Source organism: Psammomys obesus, unplaced genomic scaffold (genome assembly GCF_907164565.1).
Source record: "Psammomys obesus unplaced genomic scaffold, mPsaObe1.curated_primary_1811, whole genome shotgun sequence".
Lineage (NCBI taxonomy): Eukaryota > Metazoa > Chordata > Mammalia > Rodentia > Muridae > Psammomys > Psammomys obesus.
In genome coordinates, this window is record NW_026596079.1 from 12,718,924 (window position 1) to 12,741,718 (window position 22,795).

At 41.9% G+C, this 22,795-nt stretch overlaps 1 protein-coding gene across 4 annotated transcripts in view; it reads left to right on the top strand.

Annotated features, from left to right (window-relative positions):
• Positions 1 to 22,795, top strand: part of Cyrib (CYFIP related Rac1 interactor B) — a 128,171-nt gene that overhangs the window by 53,901 nt on the left and 51,475 nt on the right. The window contains exon 1 of one of the 4 annotated variants that reach the window (XM_055626412.1): positions 10,408 to 10,611. The exons of 2 other annotated variants lie outside the window; for them this stretch is intronic. The gene's annotated coding sequence lies outside the window, so the exon portion shown is untranslated. Of the gene's footprint in view, positions 1 to 10,407; positions 10,612 to 22,795 lie in introns of those variants that run through there. One more of the 4 variants, XM_055626409.1, reaches the window with a different exon arrangement.

Genomic DNA, 22,795 nt, shown 5'->3' on the forward strand with positions numbered 1-22,795 from the left:
TGCCTAGACTAGCTGCACCTGTGAGCTGGTACATACTTTGTGTCAGGTATTATATCAGGCTCAGTGCTGGCTCGGGAGTACAGGGTTAGCAAGTGAAATTGGCCTGTGTCTGCAGGAAGCTCCTAGTGTTCCAAGAATCCATACCATCACAGAGGCAAATGCTATCAATGAGCACCACAGGCCCCTGAACACTCCCAGCTAGGGATCTGACCTGGTTTGTTCAAAGTGACAAATTGCTGGACATGGCAAAGAGCCCAGGCAGGCAGATGGGGGCTGGATATGCTAAAGGCAGCATGTGGTCCTAAGTGTAAAGAGGGATTAGAGCCAGCATCTTCAAATTTCAGCTGACAACAGCATGAGGGTCCCTGTGACTTGAGGAATCTTAGGACGAGGCCTTCTTGAGACATCTCCTCGTTCTTCCTTCCCTGACTTCTTGAAGGCATAATTCCTACCTTTTTAGTTTACAGGGTATATTATCTGTATCATTTGTCAGTTGCTTTGCACTGGAGTACGATAGTGTGTCTTTCATCCCTGGAAGGGAAGGCTACTTCCTGTAACCCTGGGTGCTTCCCTAGTGGTGACACAGGCTGGAATGTGTCAGCTCCATGTTTAGTGAAATGTACGCCGCCCATCAGTGAGCTTCTCTCTGTGGGACTCAAATCAATTACAACTACAGCGGTAGGTCACAAAGCACGCAGGGACTCAGAACAGTGGCTTGTGACAGCCCTAAGTGCCTGTTTGCGCACGCATAGATTCATGGAAGCTTCTGTTGACCGAGGCAATTAATGGGGAAATGGTGTGCACCTGGGAATAGTTTAATAGATAATAGCTTGTAATTAAAACTTTCAGGTATATTGGCTTTTCTTCATTGGTGTCATATTACCTACTTTGGTTTCTTCCCCTGTGATCCTGTTTCTATTAATAGATTACCAGCCATGAGGTCTTCTCTTTGCTGCTGGCTCTCTTCAATGCTTTATACCTCCTCCCAGTTTTCTTCCGTATCTCTTGGCCACATTTGTTTTTGTCTTGCCTACAGCCTTCCCATTTCAGTTGCCATCCTTTTGAACAACAGAACTTTCAAGACATTAAAGGATTCATCTCTACTCCCACCCTGTTATCAATTGATTTTTAACTTCCCTGGTCCTTCTTACCATTTTCCCACAGGGATATATATTTTATATTCAAATAGCATACTAGGATATAGATGATTTTGTTCTTTAACTCTTTTCACTTAATAGTCATAAGTTGTCTGTTTTGATTTTGAGATAGTCTCATGTAGTTCAGGTTGGCCTTGAACTCAGCATATAATAGCTGGGGATGACCTTGAACTACTGATACTCCTGCCTCTACCTCCTGAGTACTAGGATTAGACTAGCATATACCACCGTGCTCAGTTTATGTGGTAGTAGGGATTAAAACTGAGGCTTCAAACATTCTGGGCAAGCATTTTACTAAGGAAACTACATCCCCAGCTCCCAATAACAAAACTTTAAAATTTGTTGAAAGGTTTAAAAATATTTTATGTGTGGATGTTTTGCCTCAATGTACATATGTGTACCACATATGTGTTATAGAGGCCAGAAGATGGCGTTGGATCCCTCAGAACTGAAGTTACGGACAGTTGAAATCCTCCATTGGGGTGATGAGAACTTAATCTGGGTCCTCTGTAAGAGCAGCGAGTTACCCTTAACCACTGAGCTGCCTCACCAGCCCCAATATTCAGAAATGTTAAATCAGCAAATGAACTCCCACTCTGTGTCAGGCATTGTTTTAGGGAGTGGGAACAAATCAGAACAAACGAGGCATTACAGATCTAGATATAGTTCATGAGGAGAGGTAATAAATATTCTTGTAGGTTTTGTCAGGAGGTACCAACATACGGAAAAACCAGGACATCTGAAGAAGAATTACACACTCTTATGTTCCTGTGTGTGTGTATTTAGTAACTTGTATATGATCTTTGCTTTCAGTGCCCTGTAGAGTATTTGGAATGTCAGGATTATGAATGTATAGAGAATGTGTGAGTCACTGAAGAAAAACCCTTTCTTCAAAGATGAGCAAACAGATTCAGGGAAAAGAAATGGCTTTCTCAAGACCTGATAGTTAAGGTAGTTTTCATTCATTCTAAACCTTCTCTTAGATCCCTACAATACTGTTTCCCTCCTGTCAGGAGTTAATTTCTATTATCAGGATTTTGTGATTTGTAAATAATGCTGCAGTGAGCAACTTTACGCAGGTGCCACCTGAGTGAAAACAGCAAGTTCACAAATAATAAAAAAGGAAAAGCCATTATTTATTGAGTTCTTATATTTGCCAGGTGCTGTGCTGTATCTCTGGCAGCAAGTGGCTGCGTGTTCCTCTCTCTTGAGGTGAGAAAACCAAGGGCTCCACAAGCAGGCCTGGCTGAGCCCAGACTGACTCGCAGCTCGTGTCAACAACCTTCCATGTCTGAACACGAAGATAGCAACGTCAGAAACCACCGCCATTAGATACTTTCTTCATGCCTTGACAAAACATCTGACAGGGAAGGGAGAGTTGTTCATTTTGGCTCACAGTTTGAAGGCACAGTCAGTCGTGGGGAAGAGGTCATAGCAGCAGGAGCATGAGGCAGCAAGGCATACAGTATCCATACTCAGGGAGCAGAGATGAATGCTGGGGCTCAACTTGCAGTTTTTCCTTTATCTTCAGTGTGAGACCTCAGCCTGTGAGATGACGGCACCCACCTGCAGTGTGGAAACACCATCATAGACACACCCAAAGGTGTGTTTCCATGGTGATTCTAAACCCTTCCCTGCTGACAATGAAGATTAACGATTCCTTTCCATTTAAGAGCTTGCCAGGCATGTAAACTCTGTTCAGTTTTGACCATGTGTAGTTGCTGTTCTTTTTGCAAAGGCCAAAGACAGTTTGAATGTGGACACATTGGTTTGTTCCTGTTAATTTTGCCCAGTCATCAAAATAGCACAGCGATTATTATTAGGGTGAAAGTTAGGGTTAGAAATGGAGCTCGGAGACTCGGGTATTTTAATTAATGTTGTAGCCAAAAGAAAAGAAAGCAAAGAAAGTGGAGAGGGTTATATGAGGTAGGAGTTTTGAGTAGACTCCTGCCTCTATTTCTCAGTAGTTTTACGATGTTCCTGAAGATAGTTAAACTCTTTGTCCCTCACACTCTTCATCTAAAAACAAGCAGAGTGAAATCCTCATTATGGTGCTGGAATACTTGAATGATGAGTGGGTGTCAGTCGTTCTGTGTGAAGCAGCAGAAACAGGTGGCAGCGGTCCTTCTGTCATTTATGTCAGAATATCATGCATTAAAAATCTTTTAAAAGGGCATTGATAAATAGGTGGCTTTGGTTTTGTTTATAGGGAAAGCTATATTTAATTTTTTTTTTCATTTAGTGTGTGTGTGTGTAACAAAATTGCAACATAGTGCATGTGGAGGTCAGAAGACAACTTGGAGGAGTCAGTTCTCTCTTTCCATCTTGTGGGTCCCAGGAATTGACCTCAGGTTGCCAAAGCTTGTTAGTCTTTGTCTACAGAGCCATCTCAGCAGCCCAAAGCTGTTGTGTCTGACACGGAGGGGGTAGTATGAAGGTGTGTGGATATGACAGCAGAGATTAAGGTCTGAGGTGACTGTGAAGCTCAGAAATGAACAGTCCACCTAGGCATTTGCCGTTCTCATTGCTCTTAATGCCATCCCAGGTTTCTGTCATCTCGTCCCTTTCTAAAGGTGACCACCCAAGCCTGTGTCCTTGCTTGTGGAGGGCATGTGATTGCCAAGGCTAAATGGCCCAGTGAGCAGTGCTTTGTGCTGCTGACCGCACTCTGGGGTGAAAGAGCTGTTTGTGGCAAAGGGCGGCACATCCCAAGCATGTCTCTGGCATTTTCCTGCAAGCACCAAGTCTGCAAACAGAACACTGGACTTCAAACTGCTTGCTCTATCAGCAGCTCTCATACCAACCCACCACTCATGGGAAAGACTTTGCTTTGGGACAGGCTTAGAGGGAGAAAGGATGGTGTGTCCAGAAGATCTTTCCTTCTTTTTCCAATTAAAATCTTGGCACAAAAACATGCTTGTCATTCCTGTCCCCTGTCTCAGCAGCAGATCCCCATGCTGAAACTCTGAGCCATCGTCCCTACTTCCTCATATTTCAGCTTTTCCAATTACAAACAATGTGCTGCTTTGGGTGATGGGGCTGCTAATACTCCAGGTGGTGAATGGGTGGTAGGGAGTACAGCTCTGTGGAAATAGAGCAGTGAGGCAATACAAACACGGGGTGGGGGGAGGGAGCCTGTCAAGTGGTGGGTGCTGTGAGAAGGCCTTTTGGCTTCCTTGATATTGAGGGAAGCCCTCTTTTAGCTTCCTTCAGACCCAACTGCCTACATATTTCATGGTGTGAATACATGATGGAGTATTATAGAGCCTCTAACAGTGATGTCACTAGAGTACCTTTATTGAGGAGGGGCAGCTAAGATAGGATGTGAAGTGGAACACAGCAGATTAGTATTGAGATATGAGCCATTCTTACAAAAATACACTATCTTTATATAGACACATAATAACATTTGGAAGGGTATCCACATGCTGTGGGTGGTTGGATCATGAGTATTTATATATTTTTCTTTTTGCTCATATGTATTTTCAGATTTTTGCTTCGGTCAACATATTACTCACAGAGTGAAAAAAAAAGGGGGGGGGAGTGGGGTTATAGAGGGCCATAGCATCTCATTTACTGCCCAGGCCCTCATTGTAATCCTTCTGTATATTTGTGAAGGGTCTTCTAGGAGTTGGGTGCTGTAGCAGGGACTGCAGTACTCATGATAGCCCCAGTCTGATAGAGCCTACATTTTTTTAAAGCTAAGAATCATTAAAAATAAATGATGGTTTATGAAATGTAAGTGCTCTGAAGGTGAATGAAGGAAAGTAGGGGTTCATTTTCAGGAAGGAGTATGGCAAGAACCTTTTCCAGCTGAAAGCAGAGGCGCAGCCATGGGAAGAGAAAGTGTGTCTGTGGCTCTGTGGTGCCATATCTCATGCAGGACAGTGGAGGTCCTTTTTTCTTGATGTAGGTCACTAAGAGGACTGGAAAAAAAGCCTTCCAACCCTCCTTCCCTGTGAGAAATCTGTTTCATTTGGAAATGTGACCTGGACTCATGTACAGACTTTTTAACTTAAGGGAAGTTTGGCCATGAGGAAAAAACCTTACGGCTTCTGGGGACTCGTTAATATTTTGTTAAATAGCAGGAAGGTCTTGGGTTTGATTTGGTGGCTTTATCTTTGGTGCTTTTAAAATAGTCATTCTGATGTCTTCTTTCAGTGTGTGAATTGAGCTGCCAGCTGTAGCCAAGGGACTCCCAAGCCCCTTTTTCTCTGCTCTTACCATACATTCATAGGCTCCTCATCTACAAGGGGACTGTGGTATCTTAGCTTGGAACCCCTGGCTGTGGAGATAATTGGAAGGAGCCATTGGCCTTGAAGATCCCCTCTTTGCTCACCCTGGGAAGAGGAAGGGAAGAATTATAGAGCAGGTTTTGAATTCCAACCTGGCTCCATCCAGAGTTTTGAGGTGGCTTTGGCTCTGCTGTTTCCCAGCACTGCACAAGAGTACAGTGTGGAACGAATGAGCCCAGACCTTGAATGTCAGATAGAAGACTGCATGGAAAGGCAAGCAAAGCTGCTCTCCATGTGGTTACACATCTTGAAAGGTTGTAAGGCAACTGGGCAATGTAGCCCAAAGATCATAAATGTGTTCAGAGCCTTTGATCCAGTGATTATAATACAGGGAATTTATGTGGTCACAATTTGTCTACAAAAAGAGAACAACAAAAGTGGAGACAACTGCCAAGGCAGTAACTGTTAATAATGACAACTCTTTGGGGTCAGAAAGTGTTTTTCTTATACAGTATTTACAAGAGCTCCATGGCATTCCTAAAACGTAGATAGATTCTTATCCCCATCGGCCAGGTAGGACGTGAGAGGTTGGAGAAATTGAATGAATGGCCTAGTTCACTGGTATACACAGGCTCTAGACTTTGGTGCACGCCTCCTTCTCCCTAATGGGCTTGCCTGGAAATGCAGGGTGCAGTGGCAGGAATCAAGTAGTGATCAGGGGGGAGTGCACCTGTGAATACACTGCAAAAGGTTGAATTTGTATAAGTTCTGGAGCAGGTACTGAACCTGACCAGGCTACACAATCCAGAGGTGTGAAGTGTCTGGCTCTGCTGTTACTCTGTGCTTCAGAAGAATGCATGTGGGGTGAATGAATGAATGAATGAATGAATGAATGAATGAATGAATTGAAGGGGTCAGGACATCAACAACTTCTGTAGATAATTAGACATCAGGAGAATCTGTTTTGTTTTTTTGTTTGTTTGTTTTTCCTCCTCAGAGTTCTGCAGCGTCTACATGCAATACAGTTTCACAAGCTCTCCAGGGAGCATTGTAGTTTGCTGGCCCTGATGGCATGTTTTTCCAAAACCCTTTGCCTAAATAAAGGCTCTTTCTCCTAGCTTATCTCTGCCATTGCGGAATGCCCATTGGTGAGCATGGGTCAGCTGGCATTTAGGATGTGGACACATAGCAATGGAAGGAAACTGAGCTATTTCAGTGTGATGAAATATTCTGCGGCTATTAAATGCTGAATGCATCTGTGGGGAAATGAGAAAGGTTGGGAAATAGTTACACTCAGCCCAGGAAAACAATTAAAGCAGTGTGTGCTTACATGGATAAAAGGTTGGAGAAGAGGCATGAAAACTGAGTAAAGGTAATTGGGGTCTAGTGGTGACACCCTCCAGTTAGTGTCCTCAGCTAAGAACCTTATGGTCAGTCCCCACAGCTCCTGTTTCCTTTTACCCCAGTTCCAATCAGTCATAAGGTGAGGAAAATACTATAAGTATGTATCTTAATTTTAGTATTTATTTTTTCCCTGGTGAGAGGAGTGATATCTCCAGGACCTTGAACATGCCAGTCAAGTGCTCTGCGACTAAGATACCCCCAGATTCAGGCTTTTGTCATCTTGGACCCCTCCAGAGGGCTTCAGATGGCCTCCTGGCCTCTGTTGTCTCCCACAGTGGCTCCATTTGGACACTGTGTTCCAAATGGTCTCCATAGGAAATATATCAGATTCTGTTTCTCCCTTGGTTACAAGTATCTTTTTTTTTTCTGTCACTGTGTTAAAGTTTGAGGTGGCTTTGGCTTCTTATTGTCTAACTCTCTTACCCTAGTGTCTCACAGAATTCTCTCCCTCCACCACTATACCCTTTTTCTTGACCTTTCCTCACTGACAAAACCTTTAGAGCTATTCCAAGTAGAGTTGGTACCTTCATCTTAGACTATACCTTACAACATTCTCTGTTACAGTTTCCAAGTTACAGCCCTTGCTGTCTCAGAGACCTCAAAGCAGGGACCATGTGTCCTCTACCCATGTTGCCTGGGATATAATAGAGAGGATAGTATAAAATGTTGATTGAACAGTACAATTTATGTACATTAACAGTATAAAGATTTATTAGTTTTCATGTATTTGTGTATGTGTGTGTCTATATAAGTTTATGTGTGCCATGTGTATGCAGATGCCTGTGAAGGCCTGAGAGCATCCGATTCCTTAGAACTGAAATGACAGGCAGTTGTGAGTGGCCTTATTTGGGTGGTAGAAACTGACACACACACACACACATGCACGCACGCACGCCCTATGTAAGAATAGTTGAATGCTCTTAACTGCTGAGCATCTCTCTAGCCCTGCGATTACCATCATGCTTTAAAATTAATAATAAAAATTTAAAAGAAAACAGCCTTAGAGAAAGCAATGAGATCTTCCGAAATTTGAGAAAGACAGACTGTAGTATACGTGGAGAAACAGACAGATCTTGGAGCTGACAGATTGTGTTCGAATCCTGGATCTGTCACATTTTGAACCCCGCATTTCTCATTTACAAAGCGGACATGAAAACAGTACCATATGGGATGTCTATGAAAAGCAAAGGAGGAAATGCAAGTCAAAGGCTGAGTACAATGCTTGGCACAGTGTAAGTAAGGAGTGTTAGGATTCCAGAAATTTGAGGTAGCTGCTGTGACTACAGCATCTCTGACTGGCCATTCCTCTTGTGTAAACATCTTTTTGGTGTCCTTCTGCTTACTTTTGTAATCTAAAACTTCTAAACCTTTGGCCTCAGCTGAATGAAATGTGATCACAGTTAGGCAGAGGATGAAAAAAACTGTGGAAGAACAGATTTAGCCATTCTTGTAGGGGGCTTGTTTCCTGAGGCAGCTTTCTGTACTTGGGTCGTGGTGAAGCTTGCTTGTGCTTCTTTATTATTATTATTATTGTCATCATTATTATTATTTAGAATTTATTCACTTTGTATCCCAGCTGTAGCCCCTTCCCTCATCTCTTCCTGTTCCCACCCTCCCTCCCTTTTCTTCCCCTATCCCTCCTCTCTAGTCCACTGATAAGGGGGAGTCCTCCTCCCCTACTGTCTGACCCTAGCCTATCAGGTCCCATCAGGACTGTTTGGCTTTTCCTCCTCTGCATGTGGGCCAGGCCTCCCCATCAGGGAGAAGAGATTAAGGAGCAGGCAACCGACTTCATGCCAGAGACTGTCTCCTCTCTCCTTACTAGGTGCTTCTAAGTCGAGAAATGGGTCCTGGGCTGATGAGGGGGAAGCTGCCTCAGAGAGGAGCATTCTTGCCCTCTGCAGGATTTGTCCAATTGTTATTACTCATCAGCCAACTCTTCTTGAGTATAAATACCTCAGGCCAATGTCCTGTTTGATTCCCAAAGATAACATTAAGGTCAATGGATGGAGATTGCTGGGGATTTGAGATTTCTGCTCAGTGTGAAATCTGAGGTTCCTCAAATAAAAGCTGACAGTTGCAGTGATGTGCTCCTCATGGTTGGAGATGTTCCAGCTAAACCGGGTGGTCATGGGAGATTTTTGCTTTTGTTGTGTGGTTGCTTTGCACTAGTGTCTGAGGAGCCACATACATAGTGTTATATTCATGGGCCAGTGTATGCCTGTATGTCAGGTAAATGGGCCAGCCTTATTGGCTAATGAGGGACAGTTCTAGCGTTCAGTTTAATAAAAAATATGAAAACCTGATATGGGTGTTGAACCCAAAGCCTCCTGAAGTATAAAGATCTGAGATGTAGGATTCTTGCCCTTCATGTATGGCACTTCACCTCCCTATGGGCTCTCTTTACTGTATTGCATACCATAGTCTTCATGTAACTCAAGAGGCAGACACACTTACCAAGACAAAGGCTTACTTACCTACGGTGGAAGACACAAGATGGACCTAACTTCAAAGCCAGTGGTTTCCAAATGATCAGTGATGGGGAGTAGAGGTGGGCTTATGATTAGGGTTTCCAAGATAATGTCCCTACGTTCAGAAATCGTATGTAGATTTGTGTTTTTATATATTCATCCTCCTTAGGGAGGAAAAAGAAAGTCCATACTTTCTTGGGATTTTCTGTTGGTCTCTTAACCCCAAAAAGTTCGAAACCCTTTACTTCCATCTTAGTGCTGTGCCTAGCAAACTGAAAATAGTCATGGGAGAGATAACTTGATAATCTTTTACATTTCAGTGCTAATGCAAAACTCAAGTTTTACAGCGTGATTCAGGTGAGCTAGTAGACGGTTTTGTGTGTGTGTAGAGAAGGGAAGGGAGCATTTATTTTCCGAGAGTGACAGTGGGGTTAGAGAAGTAATTAAGTGGTTTCGCCCTACATCACTTCCAGAATCTCACCGCACTGGACGTTTCTGCCGACTCCAGAACAAGGGTCCGATTTGTCCGTGCGACTGAGCGTGGCAAGCCACGCTATCGAGTGGAGTCTCGTTTCTGTTCCCAGACTGATCATTTAACACCTCCCAAGGGCGTCTCTGCGATAGCATCACAGGCGATAACGGTGCTTCCTTCTAGGCCCTGGGGAGCCTGCCTAGCGCCAGAGCCGCGTCTGGAAGCGCGAGAGAGGCTCTGTACCTGGCCCGAGGGGAAAGGCTTGCTGCCAGGAGCGGGGCGTCTCCAGGTGCAGTATGCTGGAATGCGGCGTCTCCCTAGCTTTAGCCTTGGGTCTCCTGAGCTCGTTGACCTGCGGTTGGTCACCGTCACTGTAAGATCCTTCACCCCCTCAACCATCCGGACGCGGCCTCCCGCTAAGGTGCTGCCCCTTTAAGGGAGGGCGTGGTCTCGTGCGGCGTGGCCGCGCCCCCTGGCTGTCCTTGCCGCGCGCCTGACCACCTGTCTCCGGCCGCGTCCCGCCCCTTTCCTGAGGGGTGGGGGAGGAGGGCGGAGAGGATGGTCGAGGCTTTACCTTGCGCAGCGGCCGCGCGGCGCATGCGCACGGCCGGACAGGTCCGCGGCGCCCTCACTTCCTGGCACTCCCCCTCCCCCTTCGCCGTTACCCTGCACATCCGGGTCTCTTGCCCTCCCCACTCCAAGCTGCCGTAGCCGCCGTCGCCTGGCTCTTCGCGGCTCCGCCAGAGGGGCAGGTGCGGAGGGGCTCCCGGTCCGGCCGCCGCCGCCCGCTCCGGGCCCGGGGCTCCCCCTAGCGCCGTGAGGAGCTGCCGGCGGCCGATAGAAGCGCGGCCGAGTGCCCGAGCTCGCGGCGGGTGAGTGACCGGCCGGTAGTCGCCTCATGCCCCTTGCGCCGCGGCGGGCCGCGCGGCCGCCCTGCGCGCTCCCGGCCCGGCCTGGGCCCGGCCTCCGCCCATTCATTCTCGGCGCCTGCTCCTCGGCCCGGGCCGTGGCGCGTGCAGGAGCCGGCGGCCCCGTGCCGGCGCTTGTCTGTTCCGCTGCTTCCTTGCCTCCCTGTCCCCGTGCGTCCCGGCTCCCAGGCTCCTCCGTGCCCCGACGCCCCTGTTCTCCGCTCTCCCCTCTCCCGGGGCCCTCACTCCCTGTCCGCGGGCCACGCTACGCCTTGCCGGGGCACCGTGCACCCGCAGAGGGTTTGTGTTCTTTGCTCCCATCGCTGCGTCTTTCACCTATGAGGCCAGATCTTTCAACTTTTAATTCCCCGCGTTTAAAGTCCAGATGCTCAATCCTAGGGTGTGGTCGTAGTGTGCTTCCAACACACACAGAGCTTTTACTATAATTACCCAAATCTATGTCTTGTCAAAGTCTCGTGAGAGTGGCCAGCGGTGTGTGTGTGTGTGTGTGTGTGTGTGTGTGTGTGAGTGAGTGTGTGTGAGACCTCGTGGCTTTGGGACACACAGCCTACCTCGTATTTGATACATAAATTTTCTCTTGAGCATAACATTTGTCAAAAAGTGTTGTTTTCTGTATTGCATGCCTGCTTTGCGGCATCACCTGATTGTACTTTTTATTGGTAGGGCCTTTTCTTAGCTCATCTGTCGGCGTTTACCCTCCTCCTGTGTCCCCCTTCTGTCTGCCCTCTGTGTATCAAATACTAAATGCTTTAGCAAAGTGTTCTGATTCGTTGACACTTTCTCCCTTCTCTAAGTGTATTGAGTTTGACACCTTTGAACTCTGCTGCATGAGAAATGTGTGTCAGTCAATTCTGTGTTCTTTTAGTCTTGCAGTTTGGTAGACTGATGTTTCATATATATATATATATATATATATATTTTTTTTTTAATAGCCAAACAAACTCTGTAGTCACTTGGGTGTTTGGTACTATTGCACATAATTTTAGATTAATGTATCCCAAGAAAAACAAACATGCTCGTAATTTTTTGTGTTTAATAATGGAAACAGAAGTGTAATGTGGAGAGTGACCATAATTGGAGCCTATTTGATAGTCTGTTGTAAAGTTTAAGTGAAACTGCCTAATCAGCATCTGTAAACCGAAATAACAGCACTTTCCGCCCTGTCACTTTCATAGTCTGTCCTGGTGAACTCCAATTCATTTCAGAGCACATGTGCCACTTGCAGCGATACACTCTGCAATGTCGACAGCAGCATTTTCCAGTATTTTCTTAAAACGAGCAACTAGGTGTTTTTTTTTTGTTGTTGTTGTTCTTAGGTTTTTGTTTGTTTGTTTTTGCCTCACTTTAGATTTTGAATAGCCACTTGACAGGATTCTTTTTAAAAAATAATTTTAATTGACATGTGTTTGTGTGTGAGAGTGCAGGAGCCTGTGTGTTTGTGGCCAGAAGATAATTCTGTGGAATTGGCTCTCCATTTTCTCCTTCCACCGAGAAATTCAAGGATTGAACTAAGGTAGCTTGGGCCATCTCACCCTGCCTCAGCAATAAGATTTCTCATTCTTTTTTTCAGAGTGGTTTTGCTAGATGTTTTTAAAAATGCCTTATAACATCAGTAGTGATGTGGCTGCTTGAAGGAAACCCTTGCTTTGTAAAATGCTGGTGATTCTGTAGTGTTACATGTAATTGAGCAGAGTATATATATGTTTTTTTCTTTCTTAAGAAAGTGACCATTTGATCAAGGGGAAGTAGGCCAATAAATTACTTTTGGTTGTCCCAGCAAAGAGTGAGGGCAGTTGATTTTTTAGATAGTATAGGTTATATTTAATGGAGTTTAAAAATTCATGTCTATGAGCTTTCTGAAAATAGGTTTAAAATAATGCCTGTGGAATGGTACCATGTTCAAAATTGTTTGACTGGCATTTGACATGACCGTTTATCTTTACATAGTAAACAGTAATAGATGAAGAAGTACACAGTGATGGTTATTTCATTTTACTCCTAGTCTTCTTAGGGAAAACCCTGGATTATCATTCTTACTAAGTATTAATGCTTCAATTTTAAGAGCCTGTAATTTTCTCTTTCCCTGTTTAAGGAAAGCAAAAGACTATAATATTTGGAAACACTTGTGTTTTATAGTCCATCTATAATTTATTTTTGGTTATCCTTTTATAGCACAGCTTGGCAGTTTCTGCCTGGTGTATAGTGTATGAATTGTTGATATTTTGAGCATCCTAGACTATAACAGCATTTTGGAACTGTTACAATTATGTGGCAAAAGTTTTAGAGAAAGAGGTTGATTGCTCTGAGCTGCAGATTCTCAAGTATCCTGCATATTTTGAATTTGCTATGTTGAGTTGTTTATGTTATTTTGAGATCTTAAGGGGCAGACAAAATAGAATAGACACTATTTGTGTTGTGTTTTAATTCACAGACTGGATTTGTTTACTTAGAGTGGGTTTTCGATACATATATCTTGCCAGCATTCATGAACAATAGCCAATTTAGAGAATTTCTTATGCATTTCATGTAAGTTTTCTAAAAGATAGCATAAAGTTTTTTGGTTGTGTGAGCTCATCCTTTATTTGTTTACTAAAGTAGATTAATTTATTCAAAGATTTTTTTCATACAGCAGAAAAGGCATAAGGCAACAGGGCAGTGGTAACTCAGTTTTGGACCAGTTATGCTGATGATATGTTACCAGTAACTAATGGTTGTACTAGGTTTCCTTAGGACAAGGCAGTACTCTATGACGTGATATGACGTGATTTCATTTTAAAACAGGCTTGTTAGATAAATACTTGTACTGCTGTCTGACAGATGAGGAATCAGGTGCTAGGCTGTGATGTTAAGCAGCTGCCTTATACCCACTAAATTAGCTTGATGACAACCTTGGAAGACAGGTTAATTTCTACTTCATTCTTTATCAACTTTAGGAAAGTAAGTCTCAAAGAGCTTTGGTTTCTTGTCCAGATGGCTTCCAGGTAGAATGGCCTTTTGACTATGATCTTTAAAAAAATTTTTATTTCAAGATACTGGTTTGAGGTCTTCAGACAAGAAATCTTAGAACTTTTCAGCCACTACAGAGTGGATAATGTTCACTTGTTCTGTGTTCTCCTTGGAGTGTATGCATTTCTGCTCACCAATATCAGCTTCTACTCCTGTCCACTCAGACAAGTGGAGTGCAAATTAGTGACATTTGTAAAACTCTTCAAACTTTTCAAGTGTTGGTACTCTATATATGTGTATGCAAACACATGTACAACATATATACAGGCATAAATACATTTCTTCTATCTTCACATCTGAATAATACAGTCATGGATGAGAATGACTGATTGCAAAGATACTCTTTGGGTTTTTGGTTAGCTAGGAGACATGATGCAAAACCATAATTTTGTAGCTGTTTTAAAAAGGGAGGTACATACTCCTCAGGGGAAAAGATTCAGTACAGTGTATTGTGTGGGATACTGAATTTCTAAGCATGTGCAGTTCTTTTAGGCCTGCATTAATTTCTACTTGGTTATTCTTTTTTTGAGACAGGGTTTCTCTGTGTGTAGCCTTGGCTGTCCTGGAGCTTGCTTTGTAGACCAGGCTAGTCTCAAACTCATAGAGATCCACCTTCCTTTGCCTTCTCAGTGCTGGGGTTAAAGGTGTGTGCCACCATACCTGGCTTATTTAGTGTATTCTGCCTAGTTCATCATATGGTATATGTTCAAACCTTTACTGATACAGATTCTTCATTGTGTCTGGTACACTTTTTTCAGTCACCAGTTGGCATGCTTTTAGGCAATTCAGATGATATTAATGTTAAGTCAAAGAATAAGCATTTTTGGAAATCATTTATTTACTAAGGAAAAGAACGATGACATTCCTAAATATTATTAGTTGGGATTACTTGTGCCACCCCTCTCTTCTTAGTAAGGGTAATTAAGAATTGAATGTACTAATATAAATGAACTCTGAAATTTAACTAGGTATTGAGCAGTCATCTGCCACTTTCTCCTTTCACTGCTTGAGATTAAAACCATAGCCTCAAAAACAAAAACAAACAAAAAAACAGCCTCACATGATTCTGCATATGCTCTACTACTGAGCTACAAAGTTCCTCTTAGACCTTTGACACACACATCTGTAGCTGTTGGGTGTTTTTTTTTTTTTTTTTTTTTTTTTACTTTCATCTTAGAGATTATTTATTTATTTATTTATTTTTGTGAAAGTATGTGAGCATAAAACATGACATTTAATTACTAGTTTGTATTTGTTTTAAATAGGATACTAAGATTATAAAATGGGAGTACCAAGTCACACTTGTAATCCTAGCACTTGGGAGGTAGGGATAGAATTACAGGTTCAAGGCCAGCCTTGGTTACATGAGACCATATCTCTGAAAGAAACTTCCAAAACAATAAAATGGAAATGCTAGTCTCCTTTATGACTCTGTGACATTACTGGGGTTTTGTTTTTAATGACATATCCTTGTTGTGTAGTTGTGTTTTGAAGTTGTAGATCATGTCTTAGCCTGCCTAGTGTTGTTATGGGTGTGTGCCCCCACACATGGTTGCTGCTATGTACATTTTATATTAATCTTCACAAAACAGAGAAGGCTGGATATTAAGTCTTTTCTTTGACATATGGCATAGTTCTTGGTATGTGAATGACCATTAATTTACCCAAGTAGTTATTGAGTACAAATCATGGTATAACAGTGAAAAAAACAATTGAGGTGCCTTCTCATAGAAGACAGAAAAAGTAGACAATGTGAACATTCTGGTTTTCTTTCTATTGCTGTGATAAAACTCTTACCAAAATCAACTTGGGGTAGAAAGAGTTTATTTGGCTTACAAGTTATTATCCATTGAGGGATGCTTAAGTAGAGACCGGAGAGGAACTCTGCTATGCCTTGCTCTCTATATCTTGTTTAGCTTGCTTCTGTAATTCAGGACTACCTACCTATGGATGGCAATACTCCCAATGGGCTTGCCCTCTCCCAAGGCCCACAGGCCAGTCTGTCTAATGGAGGCAATTCCTCTGTTGAGGTCTCAAAAGATTGTATTGGGTCTGGGAGTATTGCAAGGGCAAAAGGCCTTGAAGTCTATCTCCAATTTGGAAATTAGGAAGAGGGAGGGTTTTTTGGTTTTAATTTAATTTTTTAAGTTTTTGAGGCAGGGCTGTGGAGCTCAGTTTAACCTTTATTTAGTATGTAGCCCATGCTTGCTTCATTTGGAGTATGACTTCCTGGCTTTGGTGTTACAGGTGTGCATGGCCATGTTAGGTCTGTTTTTGCTTTTAGGGAGCAGATTTAAGATGAAGTAAGATTGGCTATAGGGAGACAAGAGGCTAAACTGAAGTAATTATTAGTGATCTGTGATAGTGACCTGTCATGTTCAGCTTAAGACACTTGATTTTCTAGCAGTAGCCTCAGTGGAATCTGTTGCTTTGCTAGTGGTAGGGGAGAGGATACATTCATCTCCTCCTCCTCCGGGGTGCCACTTTCTGCTTAATGTGAGATGCTGGTTCCTCAGGGCTATTCAAGTCATCACTTTCCGTTGACTTATATCATTGTTAGTCATTGAGTATGAGCTTGACCTGCCTAGAATCATCATATCAGGCTAGAAAGTCAGGAAGCCTCTATAAGCCAGGCATTCAATATCCCCAGGAGCCCAGAAGCTATTAGCTGCTTTTCAAAATAGTTATCTGTTAGTTGTGTGAAGGAGGCAGAGTCCAAAGCCTAAGGATCACCAAAGTGAAGGCTGTTTCTCATTGCCTGTAGCTTAGTCAGTAAAATCAAGGTTACAGAAACTGGTAGTGCAAAAATGGTTATAAACACCTCTTGATTAGAAAAACCCTCTGTAGCTGGGTCTGTTGCTGTGACAGAATACCATGACAGAGGCAACTTAAAAAAGAAAATACTTAGTTGGGGTGACTGCTTCGGAATATTAGAGTCCATGGTGTTAGAGCAGATGAGAGGTCAGTCATATCTTGATCCACAAAAAGCAGGCAGAGAGAGCACACTGGGAATGTCGTGGGTTTAGCCCAACCCCAGTGACACACTTCTTCCAATAAGGCTATCCTCCCCATTCTTCCTAGACAGTTCTACCAACTGGGGACCAAGCATATGAGTCTATCTATAGGACTATACTCATTCAAACTACTATATAAGTACAAGTATTTAACAAATACTTGTTCCTACTTCTGTTTAAGTGTAGAGATAATAACAATAAATTGAATTAGCCCAAAGAACCCCATCCCTAGGCATTTGCTTTCTTCACCCATTAGTAACCCTGCCCAAATCCTGTTTAGCTGAATCTGAATGTCTCTTCTTTCCATGGAACCAAAGAGGTGATTGGGTTGTCTGAATCTAAGAGAATTAAAGTTTAGAGTCCTTAGAGTTTGCTGGGTAACCCAGCTGGGTATATCTGGACTTCATTGCTTCATCAATCATATTTCAAATGGTGTCTGCGTGTGTGTGTTTTGGGGCCCTAAAATTTGCGAGTATTCAAGACTGTTCATTACAGGATTCCCTTTCCACTAACCAAAATAACAATGTTTTGGGCTCACTTGTGTAAATGACAGCAAAGCTGTCATTCCTTACAGTGTCTATTTTAGCTTAGGAAATCCATTAGCGCTGCAAGTCCAGTTCTGACCTGTGCTACTAGGCTTGACCCATTTTCATCATATATCCTCTTTATCAGTGCAGATGAGAAAAGGTAGCCAAGCCACCATTTGTATCACTAATTTCCATTTCACTTCTTTTTGTGCTGTTAGAAAACATTGATTCAGCTAACAGGTAGTGGTATGGGTAGTAGGATGGAGAAGTGTTTCACTCTTCTCCCTCCTAACCACTAGGGTCACTCTTGGATTTCAGGATGCTGTTTTATTCTTCAGAACTCAATCCACAGAGTCTTTATCTTTTCTCTTAGAAAGTCATGGCTCTTGGCAGCATTGTAGTTTCAAGGCCAAAGCTATTAAGAATCATTCGTCTGAGATTAATCCTCTTGCAAGCTAAGTTTCCCATTCACATTTTTATGGGTGCTGGTAGAAGCCACAGATTTCTTGTATCAGCAATAGTGAGTGAGTAGGGGTAGCCAGATTATCAGCATTGATGGTAATATATGAGTTTTACTGTGCAGAGTGAAGAGTGCTAGGAAACACAGTGGGCTAATACTTCAGTGAAGTTTTACACATAGGGAACCCAGATCTTTCATAGGGAGCCTGTTGTTTGCTCTGGAGGGATACATTGTGTTTCTTACAAAGCACTGAAACTGGGCCTGTCTCCTTGCAGAAGGGGACAGAATTTTTAATTTTCATGTCTGTTCACTATAGAAAGCTTAGAAAGATAGTAAAGGACAGCTGGTACCTCATTAAAACATGCAAAAGAGATAGGAACGTAGTGTAATTTCCTTGTATATAAATAAATTATCTTGATAAATCTGCCTTCTGAAAAGGTCCCTGGCATATAATAACAAAGAATACATTGCGAATGGAGTTCATTTTCTTCTGAGTTTTTTTAATTTTTATTTTATTGTGTGAATATTTTGCCTCATGCACATTTTGCCTTTATTTGTATGTGTTCCCTATTCTTGTCTCATATGTGTGGAGGCCAGAAGAGGGCATCAGATTTCCTGGAACTGAAGTTCCAGATACTTATGAGTTGTTATGTGGATCCTGGATCCAAACTTGGTGCAGCAGGCGCCTTTAGCAACTGAGCCATCTATTCAGTCCTGGTTAGTCCTTACAGGTTGGTACAATTTTAGTTAATATTTTCTAGGTAAATGCATAATAGCTCAATAAAATTTGCTGAAATACTCAGACATCTTGAAGTCTGAAGATTACTCATTATATGTGGTTTTTCAGGGTATTAAAGTAAACTGTGAGAAACTGACATGGTGTGTAATATTTGAGACTCCTTTGCTCTTATTACATGAAACTACTGTAGCTCTCAGTTTGAGTCCCTTTGAGTGACAGTATAGATTTAGGATTAGAAGAATACCTAACACAAGTAGCTAGAGGAAGTTTGTACTTGAAATTTTTCCTTCTTTAATTTTTTTTTTTTTTTTTTTAACCAGACTAGGACTCTTCTAATAATACTAAGTTCATAGTCCTTTTCAGTTATTTTTCGTAAAGTTTTTACACTTTGTCTTTTGGAGATAGAGTCTCTATAGCCCAGACTGGCCGGAAACTCAGTTTATAGCTGGTCTCAGACTTTACAGTGGTCTTCTTTTTTTTCAGCTTCCTGAATATTGGAATTGTACATGTGAGCCACTGTGCCTGGTTGTAAACAAGTTAACTTTACTTAATGAGGTTGCGGCAATCATAACTGCATTTACTGCATTGTTTTTAGAAGTAGAATAGTCACCTTCATTTACTTTAGTTGAATCAGTGTTTATGAATTTAGATACTTGGAATTGTCAAACAGTCTGTGTCAGAGCTGGTTGTAATTTGCTAGGGAGAAATGTAGGTACCTCAAAATCAAGGATTAAAGCATTTTGGGGACCGCTTCCTTGATATTTAGGACTTCTATATTAAAATTTGTATGTAGTCCTTTGTATTTAGAGAGCAGTATGTAGAAACAAGTACACATAGCCTGAGGTTGGCACCCTTTGAGGTAGGTGTGCCTGTCCCACTGTATTGAGAGTGGTGTTGGAAACTGGCCAGTCTTGTCTTTGGTATGTGATATGGACTCTTCTTGGGGGTCTGTTAGCGTGGTTGGTATGTATTTATTAAAAATTGTAGTAGATGATCAGCCTCTGTCTTTGTAAAAAAAGCTTTAAAATTGTTTTATTTACCCAAACTTAGCAATGGTTCTAAAGAATTATATTTCACTTAATTATTCTTTAAAAAAGCAGTTTCATTGAAGTATACTTTGTACATGAACTATTTGTATTCCAGTTGAGTTTTAATAGCTCTTTATATATTCTGGATCCAGGCCCTTAATCAGCTACATTATTTTTAAGTATTTTCTCTGTTTGTGGCTTTTTCTATTTTTATTTTTTAGTGCTATCTTTTGAGGTACTTGGTAGTTAGAATGAAAATGACCTTTGTAGGTTCATATTTTCCATGGTCCCCAGTTGGTGGAATCCTTTAAGAAGGATTAGAAGGTGTGGCCTTGTTGGAGGAGGTATGTCACTGGGGATGAGGTTTGAGGTTTCAAAAGACTGTTTCCAGTGTGCCTCTGCCTCTTGTGGACCCAGATGTGAGCTCTCAGCTGTTCACACTGCTTCATAGACTCTTAATCCTGAAACCATGAGCCAAATTAAATGCTTTCTTTTATAATGTGCCTTGGTCTTGGTGTTTTGTCATAGCAACAGAAAAGAGGTTCATGGGGATGTATATGCAAGTAATGGTTGATGGGAAGGGAGAGACATTTTGCTTAGTGTAGCCACTGATCAGGTACCCATGCTCCTGTAAATAAATCCTCAGCAGTACTCCTGTAAACCCCTTATGAAGCCCATTAGATTGCCGAAAATAAAAACATAAATAGAAGCAGGGTGACCAGTTAGGAGGGAGAACAACAGGGTAGAAGGGGTGAATATGATTGAAACATATTTGTCCATATGGGGAAATGTCCTGATGAAACCCATTATTATATGTAATTAACATATTAGTAAAACCTTTTCACAAGAATTGTAAACATTGGGGGGAGGAAGAATAGTGCTTATTGGCTGCATATGTGAGGTGGAATCAGGAGAATCAGGAGTTTGTGGCAAGTTTCAGTTACATAACAAGTTCAAGGCCACCCTGTATGACTGAGACCCTGTCTCTAATTAAGCAAGCATGTACTTTTAGTGGCAGGTCTCTACGATTGGCAGTAGGCTCTAAGATTCACTCCAATGTTTTCTTTACAAAGTTTCATGATTTTTAAGTTCTTGTTACTGGGATAACTTAATAGTGTGAAGTAAATTTCAAGTTCCATCTTCTTTTTTGTTGTTGTTTTGTTTTGTTTTGTTTTGGGGACCGGGTCTCTCTGCGTAGCCCTAGCTGTCCTGGAACTCACTCTGTAGATCTGGCTGGCCTCAGACTCACAGAAATCCTCCTGCCTCTGCCTCCAGAGTATTGCAATTAAAGGTATGGGCCGCCACTACCAACAGGCTCTAGTTTATCTTTTCTCATGTGGATATTCAATTACATCAGTATCAGGTTTGGCATCTTGTGTTATCAGTTGGTTTCAGATGAATGTGCTCATTCTGGACTTTGAAGTTTGTTTTTATTGATCTCTGTCTTTGTTAGTACCATATGGCCACTACTTTTGTTTCCATGTTTAGAAAACACCATGTATATATGTGTTCAAATGTATGCTTCTGTGTGACCTAGAGGTTGATATTGCTTACCTTTGAGACAGGGTCTTTGATTGAACCTGGAGCTTGTCTGACTGGCTAGCCATCAAGCCTTAAGGATCTAACTGCCTCTATCTTTTTCGGGCTAGGTTTATGGGCACATATTGCAAAGTCTGACACTATGTGAGTGTTAGGGCCTCTGAACTCAGGTCTTTATGCTTAAATTAAATGGCAAGCCATCTAGATGCCCATTTTCTGATAATGATAGCTTTTCTTACCATATTTTAATAGTCAAGTAACAGCCTCCTTGTCTTGTCTACCTTCTTTTTGCAGGACTGAGGATTGAATCTAGGACCTTACACTGCTAGCAAGTACCCTACTGCTAGGCTATGTTCCTGGCAGCTCTTTTTTTAAACTTTTCATTTTGAAATAGTTGCCTAGACAGACCTTGAACTCATGATACTCCTGCTGTAGGCTCATGAGTATCTGGGATTAAATTTGCACTAGGCCAGGCAGACTTTTTTCTTGTCAAAATATATGCTCATGTTTTTTATTAAAACAATATAGAAAACTAAAAATCATCATATTTGGTAGTCATTGGGTGAACATCTTCCTGGGTATCTGTGTAGATGTGCTCACAACATGTGAATACACACATTCTTCACATTACACACAGGACACATCTGCCCACACTGATCTTCCTGGGCTTTGTTTTGTTTTGCTTTCTGAGTACGCTTGCTGGCAGCTTTAAGAAAGAGCTGATGGTTTTTCTTAGATAAGAAAATTCTTAGATAAGATAATTCTTAGATAAGAATTTGTAATTCTCTGAGATCTTTTCTTACTGAGACTAACATTTGTAGGTGTCTTTTTGTTGGTAGTCAAAGTAGAATTTTCTTATTTTACTTTTGGGAAGATGACTTTAAAACAGATGTTCAAATGTGTATTGTGTGAATAACATCCTGTGTAAAACTTGAACAAACCTAATCCCAAGTCCAGTTTCACACATAGGTTTTTAAAAGTCAGTGTTTTAGTTTTTCTTTTTTTTTTCCATTTGGTGACAGTTAAGTATAGATAGGGCCAGGAAGACTATAAATCTGTAGGGGATGAGAGTTCTATTTGTTATCATGAGAACATCTCCTACAGCATGTTCAGCTTACCATGAGAATAAAAGAATGGCAGCCTTTGCTGTTTTGCACTTTGTGAGTTAATTCCATAGCTCTAATGCAGCCTAAGATATGGTCAGAAGCAGAGGGACTTTGACTAGATAGGCAGGGAAGGTCAAATCCTGCTATCAGAGACTCCCATGCTGTTTACATTTTTCTTACATAGTATTTAGTATGATGAATGTCTGGTTTAAAACACACTTATTCATGTAACCACCATTATAAAGGGCTACAGAAACTGTACTTTTATAAAAGGTAATAATCTGGTAAATGGGAGCTTTTAGAAGTTTTGGAACTGGAGAATGACAAGACTAGGTAGGATAAAACTACAATCACATTGATTAGGTAGAAATTTTAATTTGAAGAGATGTATTTAATTGGGAAACTTGCATAATAAAATTATATACGTGAAATAGTTTTTTTTTATTTAATTTTTGTTGCAGCTCAAACCCACACAGAACCTTATCCACAGTGGACAAGACTTTCACCACTGAGCTAAATATCCAGCTTTGTATGTTTTAAAGTTGAAATTAAGTTTTCCCATGACAAATTTGTACAAAGTGAAGTCTTAACAATAGCCACATTTGTGGTCCTTCCCTCCCTCCCTCCCTCCCTCCCTCCCTCCCTCCCTCCCTCCCTCCCTCCCTTCCTTCCTTCCTTCCTTCCTTCCTTCCTTCCTTCCTTCCTTCC